We start from the raw sequence: 27,171 nt of genomic DNA, 5'->3' as shown, positions 1-27,171 counted from the left end.
ACACATAGAATGATGGAATATGTAAGAATCACTCTCTATTTGGAGAAACCTGGATCTCTATAAATATATGGACACAAGAAAACACTCAGCTGCCTCGTGGTATCTCACTCTATATCAGGATACAGAAATATTTCTCTGAACATCCCAAAATAGTTGCCTATATACAGAAATGTGTGTATGTACAGAAAATAAAACTTCAATTAACTAGAAGAGAATGTATGTAAAATACTTTGTATATAAATATGAGCTATTATTATAGCATCATGAATGAATGAAGACTCTCTGTGCTCAGCTCTAAGGACAAAGAAGGGAAGGGCAATAAATCAGGCTCAGACCAAGGATTTCCTTAAAAAAAGCAAATTCCAGGGGACTGTCTTAGAGGCCCTCCAGGTCTCCAACTTTCTCCATCAAGGGTTCCTAACCTTTCTGTGTCATGGTCCCCTTAGGCAGTTTGGTGAAGCCTATGGAACTCTCCTCAGAATAATGGTTTTTTGGGTTTTTTTTAGGTAATCAGGGTTAAGTGACTTGGCCAGGGTCACACTGCTAGTAAGTGCCTGAGGCTAGATTTGAACTCAGGTCCTCCTGACTTCAGGGCTGGTGTTCTATCTACTGCAAAATGTTTTAAATACATAAAACACAGAAAATTACAATGGAAATCAATTGTATTGAAATAAAGTTATCTAAATATTAAAAACAAATTCACTAACTCTCTGAAATGTATCCACAGAATCCTCAGGGATCCCCGGTTAAGAAGCCCTGCTCCACAATACCCCATCCTTCTCAGGCCTCTACCCCAGGCCTGCCAGACCTTCAAGCAATAAACTGGCAAATAGTTACTGAGCACTTGCTGTATGTGCTTTCACTCTTGTGGAAGGCTCCACTGTAGGGAAGAGAGAGGCACAAGAAAGTCTTCTACCTCATGGAGTTTATGGTTTCTTTGGGAAAATAAAACACATACATGCAGGAACAGGATAGCTAACAATTCCAAGCAGTAGGGACCAAGTGACAAATAAGGATTTATGGACAGGGCCATAGACCAAAGTAGTAATGTGTGGTGTGGTGGGGAGAGCACTGGATTGGGAACCAGAGGTTCCAGGTTTGTATCTTAGCTCTGTCACTATCTACATCGTTTATGACAAGTAACTTCCAACTTCTCTGGGCCTAATCTTCCCTAAAATAACTGACCATACCACTCCCCTCAGTCACTCAATAAATATTTATTTAAAAGCACCTACTTTATTCTAGGCACTGTGCTAAGTGCTGGGGATACAAAGAAAAGCAAAAGACGGTCCCTGCCCTCAGGGAGCCTTCAGTTGGGGAGGGACAGAGAAAACATGCAAACAACTATGCACAAACAAGTTATATACAGGATAAATAGGAAACATACAGAGGGAAGGTACTACAATTAAGAAGGATTGGGTTGGAGTTCAATTGGGACTTGAAGTAAGCCAGAGATGAGGGACAACATTCCAGACATGGGGGAAAGCCAGTGAAAATGCCCTGTCAGGAGATGAAGGGTCTTGTTCAATGAACAGCAAGAAGGCCAGTGTCACTGGGTTGAGGAGAGAGAGGGAGAGAGAGAGAGAGAGAGAGAGAGAGAGAGAGAGAGAGAGAGAGAGAGAGAGGGTATATGGTGTAAGAAGACTGGAAAGGTAAGGGTTATAGTGGCTTTGAATTTCAAATAGAGAATTTTATAGTTGATCTTAGAGGTGATGGGGAGCCACTGAGGTTTATTGAGTGTGTTGGGGGGGCAGGTGGTAAAATGATCAAACCTTCAATTTAAGAAAATCACTTTGGTGGCTGAGTGCAGGTTAGACTGGAATGCAGAGAGACTTGTGGCCTAGAGACTCATCAGCAGGCTATTGCCATAGTCTACATGTGAGGAGAGGAGGGCCTGTACCCGGTGGTGACAGAATTAGAAAAAAAGAGGGCGTATTTGAGAGATGTTACAAAGCAGACCTTGGCAACAGATTGGACATGCTGCAAAACCTTCAGTGGCTCCCAACTGTCTCTAGGACACAATTTAAACTCCTCAGCTTGATATATATGGCCCTTCATAGTCTGACTCCAACCTACCTTTCCAGACTTGTCCCAATACTTCCTTTCACACATGACATCATAGCCAAACTGGACTTCCTGTTGCCCTTCTTCCAAATTTGACATCTCATCTCCTTCCTCTACATTCACATGAGCCTTGCCTTTATACCGTGAAAGCATATACCTCTCTACCTTACAGAATCCTTTTTTTCCTACAGGGTTCAGTTCTGGTGTTACCTCTTTAGGGTAGCTCTAGCTTATCTCCCCAATTGAAAATGTTCTGTCCCTCCTCAAATATTGCCTAAGCACTTGATATGAATCTCTTCTTTGTCCCTATCACTCCTTATATTTGCATTATACTTTATGTATTTATATTAAGTGCTTTGCAAATCTTAAAGTGAAATATAGTCAGTGTTAGCTACTACTGTTGTGGTTGTTAATAGAAATAATGGAAGAAGTAATACTGCTAGTAGTACTACTAGTAGTACTAGTATTAGTACTTCTACAATTCTACAAGTACTAGTACTAGTAGTAGTAGTAGTGCTACAGTACTAATACTATTAGAGTTGTAGCAGTAGTATCTTATTGGGGGAAAAGTCAACAACATTTAGTAGAATGCAAGTTTCTTGAGGACAGGGATTTATTTAGAGTTTCTTCTGCCTTTCAATCTCGCATAGCTCATAGCTCAGTGTCTTGTAGGTAACAGGCACTGAAGAATTATAATTTGAGTTTGTTGCCTGTATAGCAGGAGACAAGTGGACTAGATTATGGCTAAGGTTTTTTGAGATCCTAAAAGCGATATTTGCAGCTGGGGAAGGCTTCAGGAAGAGGTGGAGCTTGAGCTGGGCCTTAAGGGATAGCTAGCCTCAGATTGCTTCAGAGGATGGGGGAGAGAATAGTATGAAAAAATCTACCATGAGGATGATGAAGATATGGGGGGCGGGGAGAGGAAAAGGTCATACCCAGTGTGAGAGGTAAAGATGGACAATAAGAGTAGGGCTAGATTCTAAGCAAAGAAAAATCCACCTTAGTAGGAAAGTGACTAACATACTTTAGAAGGATGTGCAACAATAAGGTAGAAACAAGAAAGGGTATAGGGGTTAACTGTTACCCAGAAAATTAAAGTAGCAGTATTCTCCTATCCCCAATGGCCAGTTAATGGAAGTTTGCCTATACCATATGCAGAATACTGTATGTATACATCTTGTGCGTGTACAGACACGGATATAAGCTTGTATATATGAATATGTGAATTGCACACCTGTGTGTGGCTTTTAGTGTGTACAGCTTTGTAAAACATTTTGTTCCTTCTTGGAAGAATAGGCATTCTGGAGGAAAGGGACGCCTCAACTTGCCTTACTTAATTACCAAAGACGAAGCTAATTGCCGTTACTCTAAAGAGGCCCCAGGCAGCTGTTCTGACCCGGTTTTACCAACCGTGAGGCTTTGGGCAGCACGCCACACGGAAGGAATCTGTGTCATCCTCCAAGCCTCTGGCTGCATGAAGATGCTAAAATCCTTCCTAGTAAAAACAGCTGCAATAATAATATGCCCCAAATAACGCCCCTGTCTTTCCTGTTTCTCTCGGGATCTCAGCTGGGAGGCAATTCCTTAGGGTGCAGAGTGAAGCCAGTACCCAGAGCTGGGTTGAATTGTACACAATAGATCGGGGCGTAACGGAGAGTTGCTATCTACCTCACTGTGGGGCGCCCGTGCAGGCAGGGGTGCTGCGTGAGCTGGGCCCACCCCACCCCTCGGTTTCGTTGCGTCTGGCCACAGACTGGCAGCAGTGTGTTTTTTGAGATCGGCGGCGCCAGCTACTGCTAGAGCAAGCTCGGGAGAACCCGCTGCTTGCCAGCGCTGAAGGGTGGACACACAGCTTTGGGTCCGCCAGGAGCGCCCGCAGCTGGAGTTGCCCCGACTGCGAATCAACGTGCGGAAGCTCCGAGCGTTCCAGCCGCGAACCTTCAGAAGAGGAGCGTTCCAGAACCAAACGCGCCCCGGAGCTCCGCCAGCGAACCTTCGGAAGTAGAGCATTCCTGCCTCGAAGGCTCAGCGTGGCCAGAGGCGCGCCAGCTGTGGGAGGCTTGGAGCCCCAGCGCAGTGCCAGCTGCTCACACTAGGGTGGGACAGAGGCCTCGCTTCTGCCTGGGTTTGGGAGCTCAGCTGTGTCCCCCTCGCCCCTCCAGGAAGCGCTCCGCCTCTCCCTCCTTACTTCCCTCCTCTCCGACTCCCCTCCCCCAGCTGTGGGAGGAGCCCGAGCCACCGCCCGGCCCAGGAGAGGAGGACCGGGACCTGGAGCTGGAGCCGAACTGGGGCCGAACTAGGAGGTTGAGCGGTCATGTGGGCTGTAGCGTGAGCCCTGTCCCGGGCCAGAGCTGTGGCCGGGCGTCCTGCGGGCTCCTCGGGCCCGGAGGGAACGATTCCCTCGGGGATGCCCCAGAGGCATCGGTTAGGGGTTGCAGTGATCGCTGGGTGAGGCGGGGGCGGCACTCCGGACCTACGGCGTCTGCAGCGGGTAGCTGGGATCCCGGAGCCAAGGAAAGGTAAGTCCAGGCTGGCCTGCCTCGGGATTAGGGGAAAGGGAGGACAGGACGGTATGGGACGGGACGGGACGGGACTGAACAGGGCTAGGCTAGACGGAATGGCACTGAGCCGAGCGGACTGGAAGTTTGGGCCCGCTATCCGCCCTCTCTCCAGCCCAAGGTCCGAGCTTGAAGGTGCGAGCTAGGGAAATGGAAACTCCTGGCTTGAGTGGGGACTGTCCACAGAAAAAGAAAGAACCTAGGTCCGGGGGGTCCCCGGTAACTTGAATGGAACCTTAGCTCCCACATCCACCCGAGCACATATCCTTCATGTGTTTGGTGATCTCGCTCCAACCCGGCCACCGGAGGGCGCCTCATTTCCTCCCAAGCCAGGGGATTTGCGAGGAGGAGGCTAGGGAGGCGTCCACTATAGCGATTCGGCCCTTCCGGAGCCCCATTCCTACCACAGACTTCGCTCTGAGCCTCTAGCGGAGTTGGACTTGGCATAGGACTACTTCTGACCTGTGTAAAGGGGAATCTAGGGAGAGAAAAAACTAGCACAAAAGAACGGGGCTTCCTTCACGCCGTTTGTTTCGAGATGCCAGATCCCGGCAGTTCTCTCCATCTTCCCACTCTCTCCACCCCTTAACCCTCAGGAACCCCCAGCAGTATTGAACCCCTGGATTCAGAACTCCCTAGTCTGCTTAATCCACACACACCCCCGCACCCCCCCCCCATGATGGCGGGATGGGTGGAGCCCAGGTGGATGAGGCCGAACTGAGAGAGGGGGTGTGGAGCTGGGTGTCTTCCCAGAAGTCAATGTGTTTGCAAACTTGTTTCCCCCCCAACAAAAGCTGTCTAGCACCCATTTATTTTAGAACTAGGAAGGGCAGTAGAAGCCCCCTTTCCCTTACCTTCTCTCTTTTCTTACGATGCATCTTCTGGAGAGACCTCAAAACAAGCTCTCTCTTCATTCGCTTCATTCTATTCTCCCATCTAATAATGGCTGGTATTATCCTCCCCTGTGAAAAGGGGAGGAGGTATTGTGATTGCATGTGCCCTCAAGGTTTGGATACTAACGGGTCGCAGAAAGTCTTATTGAGAAGTTAGAAGATAATGGTATATAGAGCTGGACTGGACTTCTAGTCCAAATCACAGGTTGGAGCTGCAGTTTTTAAATTGCCCCGTTATTTAATGGTCCCCATTGTATGGTTGTAATGCCTTGTTGGTCAAAGTCGAGGCTGATTTGACACGTTTGTACTGTATTTATATCGAATTCTGTTTAGAGAAGGCATATAAAGTAGGGTAGAGAGAGCTGAGTAGGGGGAGGTGGTAGTAAAAATCAGAAGTCCTTATTTGCTTATGCTAAAGGTTGCATGGATAAAAGGGGCATCATTATGGTGCCTTAGTTTTCTTCGAAGGAAACTACTTGGGGAGAATGGGTTATTGGTTATGGCCTTGAGGCTGAGCTTTTAATGGGGCCTGGGGTCTTCTGGCCTTTGAGTTTCCATAAAGGTAATAAAGTCCATCTATCAGTGAGCCCGAAGCCCTGTGGTCTAAGTTTGGGAGACTTGGTAAATTACCTGTGTGCCTTCAGGCAAATCACAACTTCTTTAGGTTGGAGTTTTTTCTGGTGTCAAGAAGGGATAGTAATCCTAGTCCTCCTTGCCTCTTGGAGTGATGTGAGGATGAAACTATAATGGATATGAGAAAGTGTTTTGCAATAGATATGCAAAAAAAATATTATTATTATTATAGCATTTATCCCTGCCTTAATGCTGGTGCTCCTGCTTTCCAGTGATAGAGTGTGGAATTGGCATTGAATCATTGTCCGGATGAACAGGACAAGCACTTAATTGGAATCACATCTTCTTTCTTTATTGAGGACAGACAATGAAGGGGACTGACTTTTACACTCCAGTTCCACTCTAGGTGTGTTTCTTAGGGTCTTCTTGTTGTCCACATTCTCAAGAAGTAGCTGTGAGAGAATCATGGGTACCCGAGTTGTAGAATCCAAATAGCTGTTTGGCCATAGGAACAAGTAGACCGGCCTTAAGACTGGTGTTAACCCATTTTCCCTATCTTACTCCCTCCTTCTTTTTAAGACCTTATTTTGCCAGGCTGAGAGGAGAATGATGGTGGGCCTTGGCACCCATTCCATATGGTCCCTTTGAGGGTATGACAATTCTGACATGAGTCCCAATTAGATTCTCCCCCTACTCCAGCCACAAAGTTTAGTAATTGATGTGGGTATGCACTCATCTCTTTTACACACACGTACCTATCCCTTCCTACTGTCATAGATAGTCATTGATAATACATGCAGCCTACTTATGCCCACAATCATCTCTCCATTGCCCTCTAGGTAACCCACAATTTAGTCTTAAAAGACTATGATATTCTGAGAGTTGCAGCTTTATGACATCACCAGAAGAATATTGATGTTAAAAAGATGGACCTTTGTTTTCTGGAGAAACTTGGAATCATTGAAGGCACTGCACAATTTCCCAAAGACAAACATACATGCTTTCTTCCTTTTGTTTGATTCTGGGCCCAGTTCATTGTCCATCTTTGAGATCCTTCCAAATCCGACAGACCAGCTTTGTAGGTTATATGTCCAACTGCATATTGTAGTCTGGAAAATAAGCATTTTTATCCACTTGTTTTTTCCCCCTTATACTGCTATTTATGCCAAATTATTTTGAGTGATCTCATTTAGGAGGCTCTGCAATGGTCCAGGTTTGGCTTCATGCAATCAGCATAGTGCCATCCTCATACGTGAATATTAGGAGAACCTCATCTTCTGTGGAAAATCTCTTCTATTTGAACTTTCAGGTAGACGTCTTCCATTACAATGGCATATACATTTGCCAAACATATCTCCCTGTTTTACACCTCATTTGATATTAATAATGAGGGTCAAAGTTATCCCTATTATTAAAAGAAAATTGTCTTCCATACGCCACCCAAATATTCAAATGGTTCAGTGATCTCATCAATGTGGATACTTCTTCCTATCATGCAGATTCTAACTCATCTGTGCTTAGAGTAATTGTATGACCTTCAGCAAGTAATTAACCTCCGTGAACCTGTTTCCTAATCTGTAAAATGGTGATCATTTGGAAAGCTTAAAAGTGCTATATAAATATGTTATTGTTGCTCCAAGTACCTAGTATAATATTCTACCCCTTAACCTCATGATGTAATTGAAAGAAGATTGGATTCAGAATCAGCAGACCTATTAACTTCTGTATGAACTTGGCCAAAGTACTTCCCCTACCTGGACTCCAATTTTCCCATCTATAAAATAAGGCTGATCTCTAAGGTCCCTTCTGGATGCGATGGTACTGTTGAGCTCTAGAGGTTAGGGGTGCTGGGACCCCAAAATCATGACACGTGGGTCTTGCCTGAAAGAATTTGACCCAAGCCTTCTTTCAGCCAGAGACAGGGTTTGTTAAAGATCCACCATATTAGCCAGACTCTTAAGGAATCTGAGCATCTGTGAGCTATTGGCTCACAGTCTGAGGGGACATTAAGGTAATAGAACTCCAGGGACCTGGACCACGGGGCCAAGGGAGAATGGAACCTAGCTAGGATTAAGGCTGGGAAGTAAAACAGTGGAGGGCTAGGCTAGGTTAAGGGTAACAGAATTGGGAGATTGGGTGTAGCCACAATGAAAGGCCAGTTGATGGGATTATAGCCTCAGGCAAATGCCAGAGATTTGGCCCTGTGGGAAAGTCTAGGGTTTTTCCTTTCTGGGGTCCAGATCCCAACCCCATCAGATTCAGTCAAAAGGCCTCACTTGAGGGACACATGTGACCTTGAGGTTGCAGGTTCCCCACCCCTGCTCCGGTAAATGGGTCATTTCTCTGGTTAGATGCCCTGGATATTCCCCCTTCTTTGCGTCCTAAGCTTTGAGAAAGATGAGAAGAAGCTGAGGAGGCTTCAGGGTACCATCATCTTGACATTCATGGACTCATAAAATGTTAGCACATTCTTGCTAACCAGGCTGCTCAGCCAGGGACTGCCTGTACTGCCATCGTATTAAGGATCCAGCTCCCAAATGAGAAGGAGCCCCTGGGGTGAAAGACTAGAATCCCTCAGGCTTAATGGGTTGGGACAGTGTGGCATAGAGGAAACCTCGTTTGACCTAGGGTCATGTGATACAGGGTCAAATTCTAGTTCTGCCACTTACTACCTTTGTGACCTTGGACAAGTTACTTAACGTCTCTGGGCCTCAGTTTCCTTCTCTGCCAAATGAAGAGGTTGGAATAGCTTTTCTCTCAATCTGTTATCCTCTGCCGATTCCCCCGCTTCTGGGAGGGCCTCACAACACAGCCTTCTTGCAGCCCAGGCTGTGATTAGATTCCATATATCACTTTCTTATTTCTCTAGCTACCTTTTACCTCCTCTGCTCCAGCTTGCCTCTTCTGTGTGATCAGCGTTAGGCTTAACTGGCTCCCTGGGAAGGAGAAATAACTTAAGGGAGTGAATGAGCTGTTGAATGGTAGGGATTAGCTGAGACTGGGGTCTCTGTTATTCATTCTTTTCATATGCTTGAACCCACCCCTCCAACATGATTTTCCTCCCTGAAATCACAGGTTCAGATTCTTTTTCTTGGTGTTACATAGTGGCAAGAGCACAGGATTTGGAGTCAGAAGAGACCTGGGTGTGGCTCCTGGCTCTGATATTTACTAGTGGATTAACCATGGGCAAGTCATTCAACCTGTTTGAGCCTAAGTTTCCTTATCCATGAAAAAGAGATGATTCGATAGTCACTTGCTAGTTACTCTGGGGGAAATACTTTTAATGCTTTGTACGTCAATGGTCTTCCTTGTTATTATTCCCTCAGGAAGACTTCCTCATAGAGATAGGCCTTTCAGCCTACCGTATAATAATAGCTAGCATTTACATAATACTTTAAGGTTTGCAAAACACTTAACAAATATTATCATATTTTATCCTCGCAATAACTCTGGGAGGTAGGTGTTATTATTATTCCCATTTTACAGATAAGCAAATTGAGACAGCCATCCATTAGTTAGTAGCTAGCTACTAAATGTCTGAGTTTGGATTTGAATTTAGATCTTCCCTAAATTCTGAACTCTAGGTCCAGAACTCTATCCACTGAGTCACCTAGCTGTAATCCCTGTTAACAGCAACAAATGTGAACATTAAGTGCCTACTATGTTCAGGGCATTATGCTAGACAGTGGGGAGACACAAAGTCTAGGCAAGACCTGATCTCTGACCCCATGGATTTATAGTCTAATAAGAGGATAGGATGCTGACTATGAGGATTATAATCTACATCATTAGGAACAGCCCCCTCCTTCTAGCCACCGGAGGCTTGCTCAATGGGAAAAATCTGTTCTCACTGGAGCAGGTGACAGGCCCCTTGACTTAAGTCTACTTAGCCCAGAGACTAAAACTAGAAACAGTGAGTTGAAGATAGGCAGGTTTTGGTTGAGTATGAGCGCAATTTTCCTCATAATCAGGGCTATTGAACAATTTGGGGAGGATGCTGAGATCCTTTTCACTGGAGGGCTTTGGGCAAAGGCTGAGTGACGGTTCTGCAGAAGGAATTGCTAGGTAAGAATAGGGCAGATGGAATGGCCTCTGAGATGCCAGCCAAATCAGAAATCCTGGGATTCTTTGACTAAAGGTGAAAACACTTCAGTGGTTCCAGGGGAAAGCTGATCTTTCCCTTGGGAGCCAGGCACAGAACTAAGGCCTGCCGGAGCATGAAGAGAAAGGAGAGCTGGGGAAGGTTCAGCCTTTGGAGGCCGCATGTGTGTAGTAGGAGGTGGCATCACAGAGTGCCCCATGCTGGACTTGGAGTCAGGAAGACCTGAGTTAAAATTCTAGCTCAGACATTTAGTAATTGGACAAGCCATTTTATCTTTCTCAGACCTAACTGTAAAATGGGGATAATTGCACCTACCTCACGGGGTTGGTGTGAAGACTGAATGAGATAAATTTCATCTAACACTTTAAGGTTTGCATAGCAGCTTATTTATATTATCCCATTTGAGACTCACAGCAACCCTATGAGGTAGGTTCTATTATTATCCTTTTTTTGCAGATGAGGAAACCAAGGCAGGGAGAGGCTAAATTTATCCAGGGAAACAAGGCTAGTAAGCATCTAAGGGAGGACTTAAACTCAGGTCTTTTTGACTCTTAAGTCCATCACTATCCACTATGATGGCTGCTTCTATGTAAAGTGCTAAATGAATGTTAGCTATCATACACATCAGTTCTGCTTAATATAACATGTTTAATGACACATTTGCCAGTCTTAGCTCCTTAATCTCAGGCACGAGTGGACAGGGCTGGGTTTTTAACCAGTAGGAGGAAACCAGCTCTATTCTTACAAGCTCATCAGATGTATATACCATTCAGCTACTACCTTCTGCCTTCTGTGACTGTTAAGCCTGTGTCCTGAGTGATGGCCATTCTGAAAGTGAGGGCCCTATGTGACCAGTGTAGGTGAGTGCTAGGGAGTGCAATTGGCAACCTAGATAGAAGGGAAGGGAATTGGAAATTGGCCATTGTTATAAAGAAGACCCCAGACTCATTTCCGAAGACTAGCCTCTCAAAGACTTTATTAAAGAGGTTGAAGTGGGTCCTTTTGATTCTCTCGAGAAATGGGCACACCTCCTTTGAACGGGAGAATGCACCAAGTACAGAAGCCAGAGCAAGCTTTATAGTTAGTAATTGCCTAACTCCTCCCTTCTGGATCAGGATTGGTCCTAATACTTCTGGGTTACAGTCTTCTTTATACGCCCCACCCTCAACATATGTCATGTGCCTAGAATTGTGTTGTCACCCCCCCCCCCCCCCATGGAGAAGTTAGCCTGGCTGTGCTGATTTCTTATCTACTTATGTGGAAACTTAACTCTTATTTCTCACAACCAGTAAATATCCTCTTTGCCTTAGACTAAATCCAGGTGCATCTACCCCAGGAATCTTGAATGTAGGCTTGCTTGAGTCATGGAGAAGGTGTATTCATTTCAAATCAATGCACCTTTATTAAGCACATACAGTGGTATCAGACACTGTGCTAAGTGCTGGAGATACAAGCCAAAAACAAGATAGTGCTTGTCCTAAAGGAGCTTATAACCTACTAATGAGATACAACATATACCTAGCAAAATAAATATAACAGGGCAGCTCGGTGGCACAGTGGATAGAGCTCCAGTCTTGGAGTCAGGAGGACCTGAGTTGAAATCCAGCCTCAGACACATAACAACACTCACTAGCTGTGTGACTTTGGGCAAGTCACTTAACCCCAAATGCCTCACCAAAAAAAAAAAAAAAAGTATCAATCTGGAGGGGCAGCTAGGCGCAGTGGGTAGAGCACTGGCCCTGGAGTCAGGAGGACCTGAGTTCAAATCCGGCCTCAGACCAAGCACTTGACACTTACTAGCTGTGTGACCCTGGGTAAGTCACTTTCCCCAATTGCCTTTAAAAAAAATATCAATCTGGCAGCTGCGTGGCAGATGGAAGATGGAAGGTAGAAAATGGAAGGCCGTCTGTGGGGAGACAAGTACTATTGCAGAAGTCCAGATGGGAGGTGACAAGGGCCTGAATGAGGCTGGTAGGCTGGTTGTGGTGTGACTGGAGAGAAGGGGGCAGGTAAAAGAGATGCTGTAGAAGCAGAATAAATGGCACTTGGCAACTGATTGAATGTGGGGGTGAGTGATATTGAAGGTCTAGGAATGTGACTCCTAGGTATTGAACCTGGATGACTGGGAGAACGATGGGGCTGTCAATGGGAATAGGGAAGTTAGCAAAAAGGGAAGGCTTAGGGGAAAGTATGATGAGTTTCCTTTTGGATATGTTGAATTAGAGATGCCCATGGAATATCCAGATAGATATGAGAGAGTTGTTGTTCAGTCCTTCAGTTTCGAAGAGGACCAGTGACATCACAGGTGATGTCTTGACTTGTGTGAATTAGATTTAAGTGAGGTAGAGTTGCATAAAGTCATTAGCCTCCCTTGCTCTTCTAGAGTCATCAAAGTCCCAGTGGTAGGACCGAAGTCAAGACAGTGGCCCAGGATGAATTGGATGACCTTGGTAACTTTGATGCCTGACCAAGCACTGAACACACCGCAGCACCTGCTTCAGCCACCTTCATGGCTGTTGGAACAAAATGTTCTCATCCACTCATTCTCACTCCGCCATCTTGGCTCCACCCCTCATCCACTCATTGTGTCAGGGGAAGTCTTCACATGCCTGGGGTGGACATCCCCCTAACTCTCAGTTTGAGGCTTGAGATGAGAAAGTAGAATTCAGGAGAGAGATGAGAGATAGATATATAGATGTGGGAGTTCCAGACTTGGTCTGCATAGACTCTGCAGTTGGTGACACAGTAGGCAGGGCAATGAGCCTGAAGTCAGGAAGACCTGAGTTTAAATCTATCCTCAGACACTTAATAACTCTATGACCCCTAGATAAGTCACCACCTCTGTTTGTCTTAGTTTGCTCAGTTATAAAATGGAGATTATAATAGTGTCTATGCAGGGGTGTGAGGAACAAATGAGATATTTGTAAAAAGCACTTTAGCACAGTGCCCAGACCACAGTAGGCACTATATAAATGCTTATTCCCTTCCCTTCTCACATGATGCTTGAACCCACGGATATCCCTGAGAGACAGATAGTATGGAAAGAGAAAAGGAGAGGTCTCGGACTGGTCTCTGGGTTATATCCATGCTGAGGGAGAAGGATCGGGATGACCCATCCAGCCCAGCAAATTGAGAAGGATTGGTCAAACTCATAGGAAGAGAACTATGAGCAGTACCATAAAAACCCAGGAAAGAGAGAGTATAGTATGAGGGAACGGTGTACAACCACTGTGTCCAGAAAGATGGACCAAGAGAAAGGAAGAGGCTTCCTGCTGGTAGGGAGGAAGTTGGCCGAGCAAGGTAAAGAGCTAAGTCTAAAACCAGGAGTGGCATGGGGGTGGGGAAGTAGTCAGAGGGGGAATTTGGACATGATCATCACTAGAACTAGGTAGGGCATTCTCTTAACTTATAGGAGGAAGTTTTCTGGGAGGAAAAAAAAAGGTAGGCTTGCTTCCCAAAGTAGGAAGTAAACTTAGCAACTCATTTCCCTAAGAGATGCATTTTTGGTCTGGAACTTTCCTTCACCGTCATTGACAATTTGTCTGCAGATAGTTGCCTGGAGACACTGTGAAAGGTCATGGGACGTAGTCACGGTCACCTTGGTAGTGTCTGTCAGGAGTTGGACTTGAACTCTTTCTGACTCTTACTCTTGCCAACCCTCTTACTATGCTGTGATAGCTTTCAGAGAATATAAGCTGGAAACAAATCATAGGTCATAGGTATTTAGAGCCAAAAAGGGCCTTAGAGATCATGTAAGGCAGCATGGACTAATGGAAAGAACCATGGATTTAGAGTATGAGGTTAAGGGTTTAGATCTTGGCTCTACTCTTTACTACCTATGTGCCCTTGGCTATGTCACTTAACTTCCCTTGGCTTCAGTTCCTTACCTATGAAATGAGGAGTTTGGGATAGATGGCCTCAAAGATCCCTTCCAGCAGATTTAGTCCATTCCCTTCATTTTATTTCTTTTTTTTTTTTCATTAAAAAAATATGCCTTTTAAAAATTAAAAGAAATTTCATTTCTTGATATATTTCATCCCTTTGTAACAAAGGAAAACAGGTAAGCCTGACTCACCAACAAAATAACCAAGTCTGGCAATTTGTGTGATGTTCTGCACTTGTGGTCCCCTACCTCTAACAAAATGAAGGATGTGTGTGTTTTGTCCTCTGTGCTCCAGGTCTAAAATTATTCATTGCTCTTAATATGAGTTCAGTTGCTTTTTAGTATTTTTTTCTACCATGAAGAAGGCTACTCTGAACAATTTGTTAAGGGAAGGAAATAAGCATTTATTAAGCACCCTACTATGTGCCAGACCCTATGCTAAGCACTTTACAAATATTATCTCATTTGATCTTCACAACAACCCTGGGAGGTAGGTGCTATCATTATCCCCATTTTTTTTTTTTTTTGCTTTTTTGGTGAGGCAGTCAGGGTCACACAGCTAGTAAGTATCAAGTGTCTGAGGCCTCCTGACTCTGAGCCCTATCCACTGCACCACCTTGCTGCCCCCATTATCTCCATTTTACAACTGAGGAAGCTGAGGCCTTAACTGAGGTTAAGAAAATTTGTGGGGTCATAGAACTAGTAAGTTCCTAAGGCCAGATTTGACTGTAGGTCATTCTGACTTGTGTTAATTGACTTCTTTCAAGCATATGCCCAATAGTAGGATCAATGGGTTCAAAACTGTAAAGAGTTGAAAGATTTCTCAGATAATTCCAGCTTGTTCTCCATAAATGGTTGGGGCCAATTCCCAGCTCCACCAGCCATGCATTAGTGTGCCCGTCTCTTACAATCCTTCCAAATACCGAATGCTTCCATTTAAAGATTTCATCCTTGCCAATTTAATGACAACTGCCTGTGGAAGAAGAGACTGAAACCCAGAGAGAGGCCAACATGACAGAGCTAGTCCATAGTAGAGCTCAGACCCAGAGCTCCTGACTCCCAAACTCTTGACTCCCATAATGAGGGTCGTTCTGTCCACTAGCTTGGTGATGTCCCCAGGCAGGTTCAGAAGAGGTTGAAGTAAATAAATTCTAACAGGTTATTAATGGAAACCTAGGATGTTTGGGTTGTTGCTGTCAGGGAAGAGGACTTTGGCTTCTGGCTGGCGGCTGCTCCTGAGCCACCCGCCATCATCGCCCGCTTCCCTGATCGCCGGGTTAACTCACCTTAGTCCTAAATTTAATAAACTAAAAGCCTGAGTGAAACTGGTGAATAAGCCAGGTTCAGGCTGATCTTGCGTTAATAGGAAACCAGACTCCTCCTCCTTTCCTCTGGTTGGATGGTTTTCTTGGCAGCAAAGTCTCTGGGGGTTGAAGTAGGAAACTGATTCGGACACAGTTTTCCAAGGCGCCAGAGAAACGAACTTGTGTTCCCAGAAGGAGCCTCTTGGAACTTCTCCAAGATTCTCTGTTTTGCCTCCATTCATTCAGCGAGCCTTTATGGAGCACTCATTATGTGTCAGATCCTGGATTGGCCGCTGCGGAAACAAAGACAAAAAAGGAGAACAGTTCCTACCTTCGTGGAGCTCATGTTCTATTGGAATAAACCATTATCACTACCCACATGTAAACTGTAATAGCCTTCTTATGGGCAGCTGAGTGGGCCCCGGTGGATAGAACTCTGGGCGTGGAGTCAGAAAGATCTGAGTTCAAATGTGGCCACACATAGTTACTAGCTATACGACTGTGAATAAGTCACTTAACCTCAGTTTACCTCAGTTTCCTCATTTGTACAATAGTGATAATAACTGCACCTACCTCTTAGGCTTGTGGTGAAGATGGAATGAGGTAATATTTATAAAGCTCTTAACACAGTGTCTGACACATAGTGGGTGTTGTATAAATGTTTCTTCCCTTTTCCTTCTGCTTCACCTTCACTGCCTTCAATCCATCTTCCACATATTTAAAAATCTTCAGTGACTCCCTATTGCCTACCAAGTGAAGCTTAAACTCTTTTGCCTAGCACTTAAGGCCCTTTCTAACATTTTCTCATATTATCTCCTTGGAAAGACTCTAAGTTCCAGCAAAACTTGACTCTTCTTTGTCCTCTGAACATTCTTCCTAGCATCTCCTGATTGCTAGCCTTTGCTCACACAGTAGTTCTCTTGCCTAAAATGCCCTCTTTTCCCCTCCTCATCTGCTGAACTCCCCAGCCTCTAAAGTTTAATATAAATGCTCTCTCCTTCAGGAAGTCTACCCCTAAACTTCCTACTCTGTTAATAAATTGATAAACTTTCTCCTCCTTAGACAGCAAGTAACATTTTGCACCTTTCTAATGTATATTTTACTTTTTAGATAGGTTTTATTTTTTCAATTACATGTAAAGACCATTTTTAACATTCATTTTAAAAATATTTTGAGTTCCAAATTTTCTCCCTCCTTCCTTGACCTTTCCCCTCTCTAAGATGGTAAGCAATTTAATATAGGTTACATGTATATATACACACAATCATGTAAAACATATTTTATATTATTTATGTTGTGAAAAAAGAGACCAAAAGGGAAAAAAATTAAAAATTAAAAGAAAGTGAAAATAATATGCTTTGATCTGCATTCAGACTCCATCAGTTCTTTCTCTGGATGTGGACAGCATTTTCCAACTAGTTCTTTGGAATTGTCCTGAATCATTATATTGCTGAGAAGCTTAAATCATTCACAGTCGATCATTGTACAATATTGCTGTTACTGTGTACAGTGTTCTTCTTACTTCATTTTGCATCAGTTCATCTAAGTCTTTCCAGGTTTCTCTGAAATCTACCTGCTAATCCTTTCTTATAGCACAGTAGTATTCCATTACATTTATTTATATACTACAACTTTTTCAGCCATTCCCCAATTAATGGGCATCCCCTCAATTTCCAATTCTTTGCCACCATAAAAAGAGCTGCTATAAATGTTTTTGTACATGTAGGTACAAAAACCTTTTCCCTTTTTTAGTGATGTCTTTGGGATACAGACCTAGTAATAGTATTGCTGGATCAAAGGGTATGACAGTTTTATTGCCATTTGGTCATGGTTCCAACTTGCTCTCCAGAATGGTTGGATCAGTTCACAATTTCACCAGTAGTACATTAGTGTCCCAGTTCTCCCACGTCCTTTCCAACATCTGATGTATATTTTATGTGTCGGTGTTGGAGTCACCCTCCTGTTTGACTGTGAATTTCATGAGGGCAGGAACTGTGTCTTATAGAAACATTGTCTCTTTTTTGGCACGGATCTCTGTTCACAGTCAGCTCTTTATAAACATTTATTGGGTTGGTATTATGAGCACAGACACTGCTAGACCGAGACTGAAAGTGCTCATTGGGGTGGACCGGGCTGTCATTTGGGAGCCAGATGGATGACTAATAAGCCAACAGGGGAGGCCAGAAGCAGAGATCTAGACCTGGACTCCCCACACAGGCCAGGAAAGTCACTTGGTCACTCCCCCCTTCAGGACTCCTACATACTAGCTTTTCCCTAGCTGGAAAGCAAGCCCTCTCTCCTGTTTACTTCAAGCCTCTGTTCTGAGGCATCTCCTCCTGGAAGGTTTGAGTGATTAATAATAACTCACATTTACATAGTACTTTAAGCTTTCTGGAGCATTTCATTTGTGGATTAAGAAACAGAAAACTAAGACTCAGAAGGCAGCACAGTGTAGCCAAAAGAGCCAGGGTTTGGAATCAGAGGGACTGTGTTTGAATTCCGTCTCTACTACTTCATACCGGTTGGACGTAAGACAAATTGCTTAACCTCTCTGGGTCTCAGTTTCCTCATCTATAAAATGGCTAAAATGTAAAAAGGCTAGATGAGCTTGAGGGTTACTCACCCTTACTAACCCTGAGTTTGTGATCCAATGAAATGCCCTTGACACGGTCAAACAGCCGTATGAGTGCTTGAGGTGCTAGTTGTGACTCCCAAGTTCAGTGCCTAGTTCTTTCCATTGAGCCTCCCTGCCTCTCTGCTATCATCCAGTTAACTTTCTTTTAGTGCTTTGAGAGATCTGTCTGATACAGAACTGTATCAGTTCATTTTCACTTCTGTTCTATGTAATCCTTTTCATGTCTAGTTATATGAATCTTTCTGTCCTGAGTTACTTCTTAGGTCTCTAGGGTTAGGAATTAAATGTCCTTTTGTCTCCCAAAAGTACTCATCTTTGCAAAAAATGGACTTGATTTTGTAAGACACAACTTACTGATTTCATAGGACACAACTGAGCACTAACCCTCATTTTTTTTTTAACCATGTCCTTGCTCCAAAACCCACATTTCCCCTTTCACCTGGAAGCCCTTAAAAGACCTAACTGGGTCTTGTCTTCTCTGAGGCAGGGGTTGGGGGATAATGTGACAGCAGACAGCGAAATGAATTTTGAGATATTCAGAGACTAGCACTGTAAGGTAACCCATTAGCTGAACCCAAAGGATGGAGACTTAGGAATGAGGAAAGGGAAAAGCTGGTATTTGCATATTAAGTGGAATTTCTGTCTCTGTTATTATGGAGGATTCAGAATTCTTCTCATTCCAGCTGTGTGGGAGAGGGCCTGAGAATGAGGCTGGTGAGGGAGAAATGTAGCCTGGGCTAATTGTTAATTTTGAGAAAAGAGAAATGAAAAAGAAGAGGATCTGGGGAAGGATGGAAGTAGAGATGGGAGGCTGGCAGCTATGGGAGAGCAACTCACTGGGCAGCTAAAGCAATTTGGAGGCCTTTGACATCTGGCTTAGTTCCCCTACACCCACTCCCACTCTCAGATTGTTTTGCATATGAATGAGGAGATGGGCAGGAGGAGTTGTAAGTGGTTGAGCCCTTGGGGTACATTGGAAGGAGATTTCGCTTCTGGCCGAATCTAGGCAGTCTTTTATATCTAGAGTTGGGGGTGGAGTAGAGTGTCCTAAACAATTGGTTACAACATCATCTTCATTTATTGGGTGCCTCCTGTATGTAAGGTGCTCTGCTAAGTCCGGTTAGTATTGTTCTTCTGCCTTCTGGAAAAGAGCCAACAGGGTAGATTCCCCATAAAACCCTCCCCATCTCACCCCATCTGCCTATGCACCTTAAATACCCTTTTATGTCATCCACACCTCTCCCAATTCCATTAGCTTCGATCATTGAAAACAGGCAGCAGCAGTGACCTCTCACATTTCAGCTTGCTCTCCTCCAAAGCGTTTTCGCATGCGCTTTCTCTTAGAGCCTAACCTCAGCTCTGGGAGGAAGTTGAGGAAGAGAGAGATCCTGAGATTGGGAGAGGTGCAGTTCCTTGCCCCATTGTCCCATGGTGAATGAATATCCCAGTCAGAAGTAGAACTCAGATCTTCTAACTGCTGCAGTGTGTTTCCCATTGCCCCATAGTGTCTGCCAATATGTCCCTGCAAGTTTGTTTTAACTAAGCCTTTCATGTGATGGTGGTCCAATATTCTAAGGATGGGCATTGACTTTCTGAATAATGCCACTAATGAGGTTTCTGTATCCACAAAGTGAGGTTGTCCCCTGCACCCAAAATCACTGACAGGAGAAGCAAGTTTGATATGTGTCTGACTGAGTGGGGGGAGGAAAGAGGGGACCTAGGGGAAGAGCATCTCCCCCGATCATCAACATCCACAGCCAAGAGCATTAAGTCTGAGTCTATATTTATCCCTGTAATGGCCTGACTGTAAAAGAGTGAGTGTGTTGGCTTGTGAGTGCAGCAACCAGCAATCGTAGTTAAGTGTTTCCTGCTCCTGTTGTTTTCCCCCTCCCTCTAGCTGCTGGTACTACCTGCAAAACATGTACCTAATTGCTGGAATGGGGGTGGAGGGTGCAGCTGGGCTGGAGCACCAAGTTTAGAGAACACAGAGCAGAAATCACCCATTCTGTCCCCCCAGGGTGATGATCCATTTAGAGAGTGTGAAGACCATGGGTGCCTGAATGAATTCCCCACCACTGGATTATCTAAGCAGAGGCAAGATAATGTTACAGGAATTCGTTTATTGGGTAGGAGGCAGAGTTTGATGACCTGAGATTTTTACCAGCTTGGAGATTCTAGGAATCTTAACATTCTCTGATTCTTGTTTATTTAAGTCTGTAATTTTAAAATTCAAACATTCTTTGATTCTGATATTCTAATAGTTTTGTGCTTCTTTTTTCCATCCTCTTCCCCCATAATAAACAGTTGTTTGTCTCTTCCCATCAACTTTTCCATCCCTTATTTCTTTATCCTATTCCACCATCCTTCTCTTCCCATCCTGACTTGCACAGGGAGCTAAGGATCCCAGGAGTCCCCTGTTCCATGAGGGAAGACCTGGGGGCTGAGATTTCAGGCTCCTATATCTGGTCTTGCTCTAGGACTTTGTTCTTCTTTGGTCTTTCCCATCAGAAAAATGGGTCTCACTCACATATTGGTATATTTTGAGACTTAGAAAAAAAAATTTAACTTCTGGTTATTTAGCATATTTTGGGAAATAGAATGTTCTGGTTAATCTAGTTGCTAGTGACTAGAACACACATAGACAACCACTTGTCAAAGACTTATAATACAGAAAAGTGTACTTTACTGAAACTTAGTTGGACATAATTTATGCTGCTAGCTTTTATTTTTATAATGCTTTAAAGTTTGTGTCCTAGGATATAGGCCGTGCAAATATCACTTTTCCCATTTTGCAAATGAAAAAAATGGAGTCTCCAAGAAGTTATGAGGTGTTCATAGATACACGGCAAGTTAATGGCAGAGGTTGGATAAGAACCCAGTCTCTCTTGTGTAAGATGACATGTCCACTTACTTTAGGGAGCTGCAGGACATGAGGGCTGCATCTGGGGACAAAAAGCCAGTATACATCTGGCTGAGCATACCACCAAGAAGATTTCTTATCCAGAAAGTGAGGTTTTTCCCTGCCTCTCATCCCAAACTCACTGATGAGTGGAGCAAGTACTTTGTGAATCTGACTGAATGAGTAGAGGATAAAGAAATGGGACTGAAGGACAGGGGAATCAAAGATTCCTGTGATCCTTGGTTATTTGTTAATTGAGGTTTGTTAGTGGAATGCCAGATAACCAGCAATTTGAAGGAGATTCCCACACCTTTGAGCCCTGCCTGCTTGAGCCTCTCAAAATGACTTCCTGACCTGCCTCCTTCCCACACTATTGTTAGCTTCTCTCGGTGAAAAAGAGCAAGTCTCTTCCTTTAGTATGAGTGCTGGCTGGCAGTCTAGAGGGGGTTGGTGAGGCCCTGATGATCACTATCCTGTCTGTCTGATCTCTCCTCTCTCTGTCTGATCTCTTCATCTCTCTCTCTCTTTCTTTCTTGCTCTCCTGCTTTCTATCCTTCCCTCTCCCTCTCCCTGTCCATCTGTGTCTCTATCTCTGTCTGTCTGTCTCTGTCTCCTTTCAGAATGCTTATCCATTTCCATTATATCCTGACAAATGGATCTACCCCTTTGGGATATGGCTCCAAGCTGAATGGGACTCATCATTGGGATGGGTATGTCATGTGAGTGAAACAAATTCCTCCCTTGGGCCTGGTGGGAATCTGGATGCCACATACCTACTGGGCATTGGTTGAACACTTTTGCTCAGGCTTTTAAGGATTCCATCTACTTCTTGCTGTGGGAAGGGGTGCCATGGGCAGCGCTGGTCAGGGCAGAAGTTGACTCAATATCACCTCCTTATAAGGGCTAGATAGCAGGGCAGGAAAGAGCTTGGTAGAGCTGACTGTGGTTGGATAGGCCATGTTTTTGAAATTTATCCTCTTTATCTCTTGAACTTTGTGTTACTTTCTATTTACTTGTCTGTGCACGTTATTGTGTGATGCCAGTAGACTATAAGCTCCTCCAAGGAAGGTGCTATTTCATTTTTGGTCTTTGTATCTCTGGCACAATGCCTTGCACGTACTAGCTGCTTAATAAATATTGAATTGAATTGAATTGGAACAATGTAAGCCTTTCCCTACACAGACTTCCCTACATCAATTCCCCTACCTACCCTGAAAGACAGGTTTGTTCTCCCCATTTTCACTTAAAGAGAAACTGAGACCCAGAGAGATTAAGTTTCTCATGTCAAGTTCTCTTGCAAAACAGTGGAAGAACCAAAAACATTGTGAACACCTGTCTTAATTCCATGAGCTTAATGCAATAGATCACGTTTATACAGCACTTTTTTTTTGTCTGCATCTGTAATTTCATTGGTACAGTAAAGGCCAGAGGAAGAAACTCCCTCTACCAATGTAGATCAGGAACTTCTTCGTACTTTACAATGTTAGAAGTTGCCTGGAGTACTGAGAGGTTAAGGGACTTGACCAGGGTCATGCAGCCAGGGTGTGTCAGAGACAAGACTTGAACCCAGGCCCTTCTGACTCTGAGACCCATACTCTATCCAGTCTCTTGTATGCAGTTCATTAAAGTGCTTTCCTAACAGCCCTGTAAGGTAAATTGTGCCCGACTTTAATCTGAAGCATAGAGAAATTTGTCACTTCTGCAGTCATACAGCCAGTGTTAGAGTCGAGACTCAAACCTTGGTCTCTTGAATTTAAGTCTAGTTCTTTGTCTACTGTGGCCGCTAGTTCCTCCAGCTGTCCCAAAGAGTCATAGGTGAAGACTTGGGAGGGACCTTAGAGGTCATCAAATACAACAGGAAAGTGAAGTGGGAAGGGTTAGTAAATCAGGCAGGACTCACACTCAGGTCTTCCTGTTCAAAGCCCAGCACAGTGTCTACCATGCCAGTGGTGGCAAACTCAAATAGAAATGGATTCCTGTGGGCCGCATATTGACTTAGAAAAGCATAAATGTGTATTTCCTATATTGTACTGTATTTTTATTTATTTTGTTAAACATTTTCTAATTACATTTTTTGGAAGGCAGTTGTAGTTAAGTGACTTGTCCAGGTTCATACAGCCAGTACACATCTAGGTCACATTTGAACTCAGGTCCTCTTGACTCTAAGATCTGTGCTTTATCCACTACTCTACCTAGCTGCCCCCAATTACATTTTCATCAGGTTCCAGCTGCTTGCTGCTGGCCTAGAGTTTGACACCTCTGCACTAGTGTCTGTCTGTCTGTCTCTCTCTCTTCCTCCCTCTCTCCCCCCCTTTACCTCTATCTCCCTGCCCTCCTTCCTTTCTCCCTCTGCCCTCTTCTCTCTCCATTCTGTTCTCTAGAATACTACTTTGCTCCTCAAAAGGTCTCCTGTTCCCCTTCCCCATCCTCTGGAGAAGCACACCCCCTGCTCTGTCCCCACTCAGGCTCCAATCTGCCAGAAATGGTCCCTGCCTATGCTGTCTCAGGTGTGCAGGTCCCAGCCCCCTGGCTATGGGCCAGTAGACCCAAGGGAGGATATGTGCTCTTCTCCTGCCCAGGTTCTCCCTCCCTGGCCTGGGATTAGTCAAACCCCAAATTGCCTGCTGGGATGCTACAGGAGGTGATTATGGGCTTGGGCTACATTAGGCAGAGTTTCCATCTGGGCCAGGAGGTTCTCTGCAAATGACATCTTGTCCAAGTAGGGTGGGTGTTTTTTTTTTTTTTTTTCCATTGCGTCAGGCCCTCTCTTCCCTGTGCACAGCCCGCCCTGCTGGCATTCACAGTAGAGGGGCCTGAGGGCTACGGGTATATGCTTAGCCCCCCAGCCATCACTCAGGGTCCTCAAGAAGCCATGTGTTCCTTGTTCAGATTTCGGAGAGCTGCCCAGGTGGAGGGTGAGTTTGGGGGTTGGGGGTATCCTCTGGGTTGCCCATGGGGGTGGGGATTGGGAAGGGTGGCAGGCACTGTCCATTTCTCAGACTGCATCTTCAGGCTTCTGGCCTTCAGGTCGGTTGTCCCATTCCCCCCCCCCCACCCATAAGTGCCACACTTTGGAGGTGTGAGCATTGAGGGGTCCCAAGTTGGAGAGTTACCATGCTTAGTTTCCTCAGCTACTTTTTCCTTGCTGCCTCAGTGGGGGAGGGATGATAGGGTCCTACTCCCACCCTGCCAGTGCCTACAGCCCCATTGACTGCCCAGAAGAGATTCCCTTCCCCCTCAGTTCAGAAAAATGCTGGCCCTTTCTGAAATGCTACCCAGGGTGGTATTTAACAAGGAATTCTGAAATTCTTTCCACCTTCCTTAACTGTAAGTCCTCCATTCTTATCTCTAGCACTGGGATACCCTTTTCTCATTCCCATGACGATTGAAGCTCCTTCCATTCTGGGCACTTAACCATTACTATTTTGGGCACTTAGCCTTCTGTCAATATGTATTTTTATTTTTAAGAAATTGATATTGATATCTTTTGTTTTGAAATTATCAGAATTTCTCCCAGCATCTCTTTTCCTTGCCCTCTTAAGAGCTGTCCCATATAACAAATAATGTAATTTTAAAGAAAATGAAGAAGAAAAAGAAGAAAAAATCAGCAAAACCAATCAATATGTTAAAATCTCTGAAAATATATGCAATGCTCCATACTTGTAGACCCCTCACCTCTGTGGGATAGAGGTATCTGCTCATAACTCTTCCTTAGGACCATGCTTGCTCTTTGTCATTTTGCAAAATTCACTTTTGATTGTTGTCTTTCTGTTTACATTGTTGTATATTGTGTTCCTGGCTCTGCTTGCTTCACCTGTATCAGTTCATGTAAGTCTTTCCCTGCTTCTCTGTATTCATCATATTTGTTTTTCCTTATAGCACAGCAATATCTCCTTACATTCATATATTACAACTTACTGAGCCATTTCCAACTGATACACCCACATTTTCTTATCCACCAAATCAGCATTTAAAGCACTGGCTATCACCTAGCTCCATAGCCATCAAGCTACTCCTTTAAATAGGTGATAGGTGGAAGGGATAAGATTGAGCCAAGGTCCTCATATATCAGGAGAAACTTTAAGAGAGATGACAGACTCCCCCTGGAGGGCAACATATAATGAAACTGGGGTGGGGGTGGCAGGAGGGGAATAAGCATTTATATAGTGCCTACTATGTGTCAGGAAGCATGCTAAGGACTTTTAAAAAATACTATCTCATTTAATTCTCACAACAACCCTAAGAAGTGGCTACTGTTGTTCTCATTTTTTAGTTGAGGAAACTGAGGCAAACGGGTTAAATGACTTCTTCAGGGTCACATAGGTAGTATGTTTAAAGCTAGATCTCAAGTTAAGTCTTCTTGACTCTAGGCCTACCACTTTATTAACTGCACCACCTAGCTTCCTAACTGGAGATCAGGGGAGGCATTGGAAACTGCCTTCTGGGTCCTTTCTCCTAGGTAATTAAACAGTCAAGACCTTTGCCTAAGGGATCCTTGGGGATGCTTTTTTATCAGGATTATCTGTACAACTGGGACTATAGAAAAGGGAAGGGGCCTTAGAGTCTAGAGTAGTCATAAATTTAGAAGGATTATTTTCCTATTCTCTTACACTGTTAAATGTAAAAATGCACAATGTTAAAATCTCTGTCTCTGTCTCTCCCCTTTCCTCTCTCCTCTCCCTCTCTCTCTCCTTCCCCCTTCCCTCTTCCATTCTCTCTCCCCTTCCCCATTTATCCTTCCTTTCTCCCCTTTTCTCCCTCTCCCCCCTTCCCTCCTCCCTCTGACTCTCTCTCTCCTTTCCCTCTCACCACCACACCCACACTTTTTAATAGCATATATTTGGGACTTTTTTTCCATGATGACACTACATTACTGCTTCATGTTCATCTGGCCAACTATGATCCCCTGCTCTTCAGATGGACATTGGTTTAGCTGTTACACTGTCCCTATCTTGAATTTGTATTCTTTTCTTGGGGGGGGGGGCACTATTTCAAGACATGCACACCCTTAAGAAAGAGACAAATCAGCATCTCAGTTTGAAAATTGCTGGAGCGGGTCTGTTTTGGCTTTGTTGATTTCATTCTCCAGACAGCCTTTATTAAGCTTTTCCTCTGTGCTGGGCTCTGGACAGAAACCTTGTTTAGATAAGATGGGGTGTCCCTGCTTTCAAAGAGATTAGACTCCAATGGGGAGGGGGATACAGTACACATGGATGACTCTGATGTGCTTATCCTGTAATATTATGTATAAGAGAAGTGCAAAGCCTGTGTGTGTGAAGTCTGAGGGATAGGGTGTTTATCAACTTGGGAAGGAACAGAGAAGTCCTCCTAGAAGAGAGACATTTGAATTAGCTTTAAAGGGTAGGAACTGAACAGAAGAAGGAGGGTGAGCAACTTAAGCACAGGAAACTGTGAGTAAAGACCACACACAGGGGAAGAAGAGAGCAGTGCAGCTTGTACACATTCATTTGTCGCTCCCAAAAACTGTGTTCTCTGTTCAGATTTGGTACCTAGGGAAATCCTAAGGGAGCCCTCTGAATGGGAGGAAGAGAGTTGGTAAGTGCCAGGGTAGAGGTAGGCAGAGGTGACTGGCTTTATGGTACATAAAGCATTACATAAAGTGCATTTTTAAAAACAGCTTTGAAGTTAAAGCCAAGGTAAGTACCAGCCCACTAAAGTGATCTATCCCACCCTAGGCTCCCTTTATAAGCAAAGGTTATTTTGGGGACTGATCTGCTTTCTGGAAGATACAGGGAAAATAGGGATTAATTGTGGGGAAGTAGTACATTTGAAAATCTTTCAGGTTTGGGAGTATCGTGTGTATGTGTGGCGGTGTCCATCCACTTGAGATCAGAATAACTTTGTTTATCTTGGCGTCGATGGGGAAAGTAACATAAATGTAGTCTGGCATGTAGAGACTGGAATGGACAGGAAGAGAAATTATGAGCCTTCTTCCTGCTCTGCTTCTGCCATCCGTATGCTTTGGCTTTGTTCTTTTCACAAAGGACATCTGCATTAACATTTGTCCAAGTCGTATTCAGAACACTGCCCACCACCACTGTTAAATCATCATCATCATCATCATCATCATCATCCCCCACATTTGTGCAGAGTTTTTATATTCTCCAAAGCCGTTTCATACCCATGCCCTCATAATCGGGGCAGGGATTATTCTCTCTGACACATAAAGCAACTGATGTGCATGAAGGCTAAATGACTTCCATGGGGTCACACAACTGAACAGTATTAAAGTCAGGCCT

At 44.3% G+C, this 27,171-nt stretch overlaps 1 protein-coding gene across 2 annotated transcripts in view; it reads left to right on the top strand.

Moving 5' to 3' along the window:
* Positions 1-4,388: 4,388 nt before the first annotated feature.
* Positions 4,389-27,171, top strand: part of CPNE2 (copine 2) — a 90,558-nt gene continuing 67,775 nt past the window's right edge. Inside the window, exon 1 of one of the 2 annotated variants that reach the window (XM_027869306.1) lies at positions 4,389-4,583. The gene's annotated coding sequence lies outside the window, so the exon portion shown is untranslated. The remainder of the gene's footprint in view (positions 4,584-27,171) is intronic. The other variant, XM_027869305.1, reaches the window with a different exon arrangement.

Source organism: Vombatus ursinus, unplaced genomic scaffold (assembly GCF_900497805.2).
Source record: "Vombatus ursinus unplaced genomic scaffold, bare-nosed wombat genome assembly UNPS02014793.1, whole genome shotgun sequence".
Taxonomy (NCBI): domain Eukaryota; kingdom Metazoa; phylum Chordata; class Mammalia; order Diprotodontia; family Vombatidae; genus Vombatus; species Vombatus ursinus.
The sequence above is the reverse complement of the archived record's forward strand: the minus strand, read 5'-3'. Positions and strand labels throughout refer to the sequence as shown.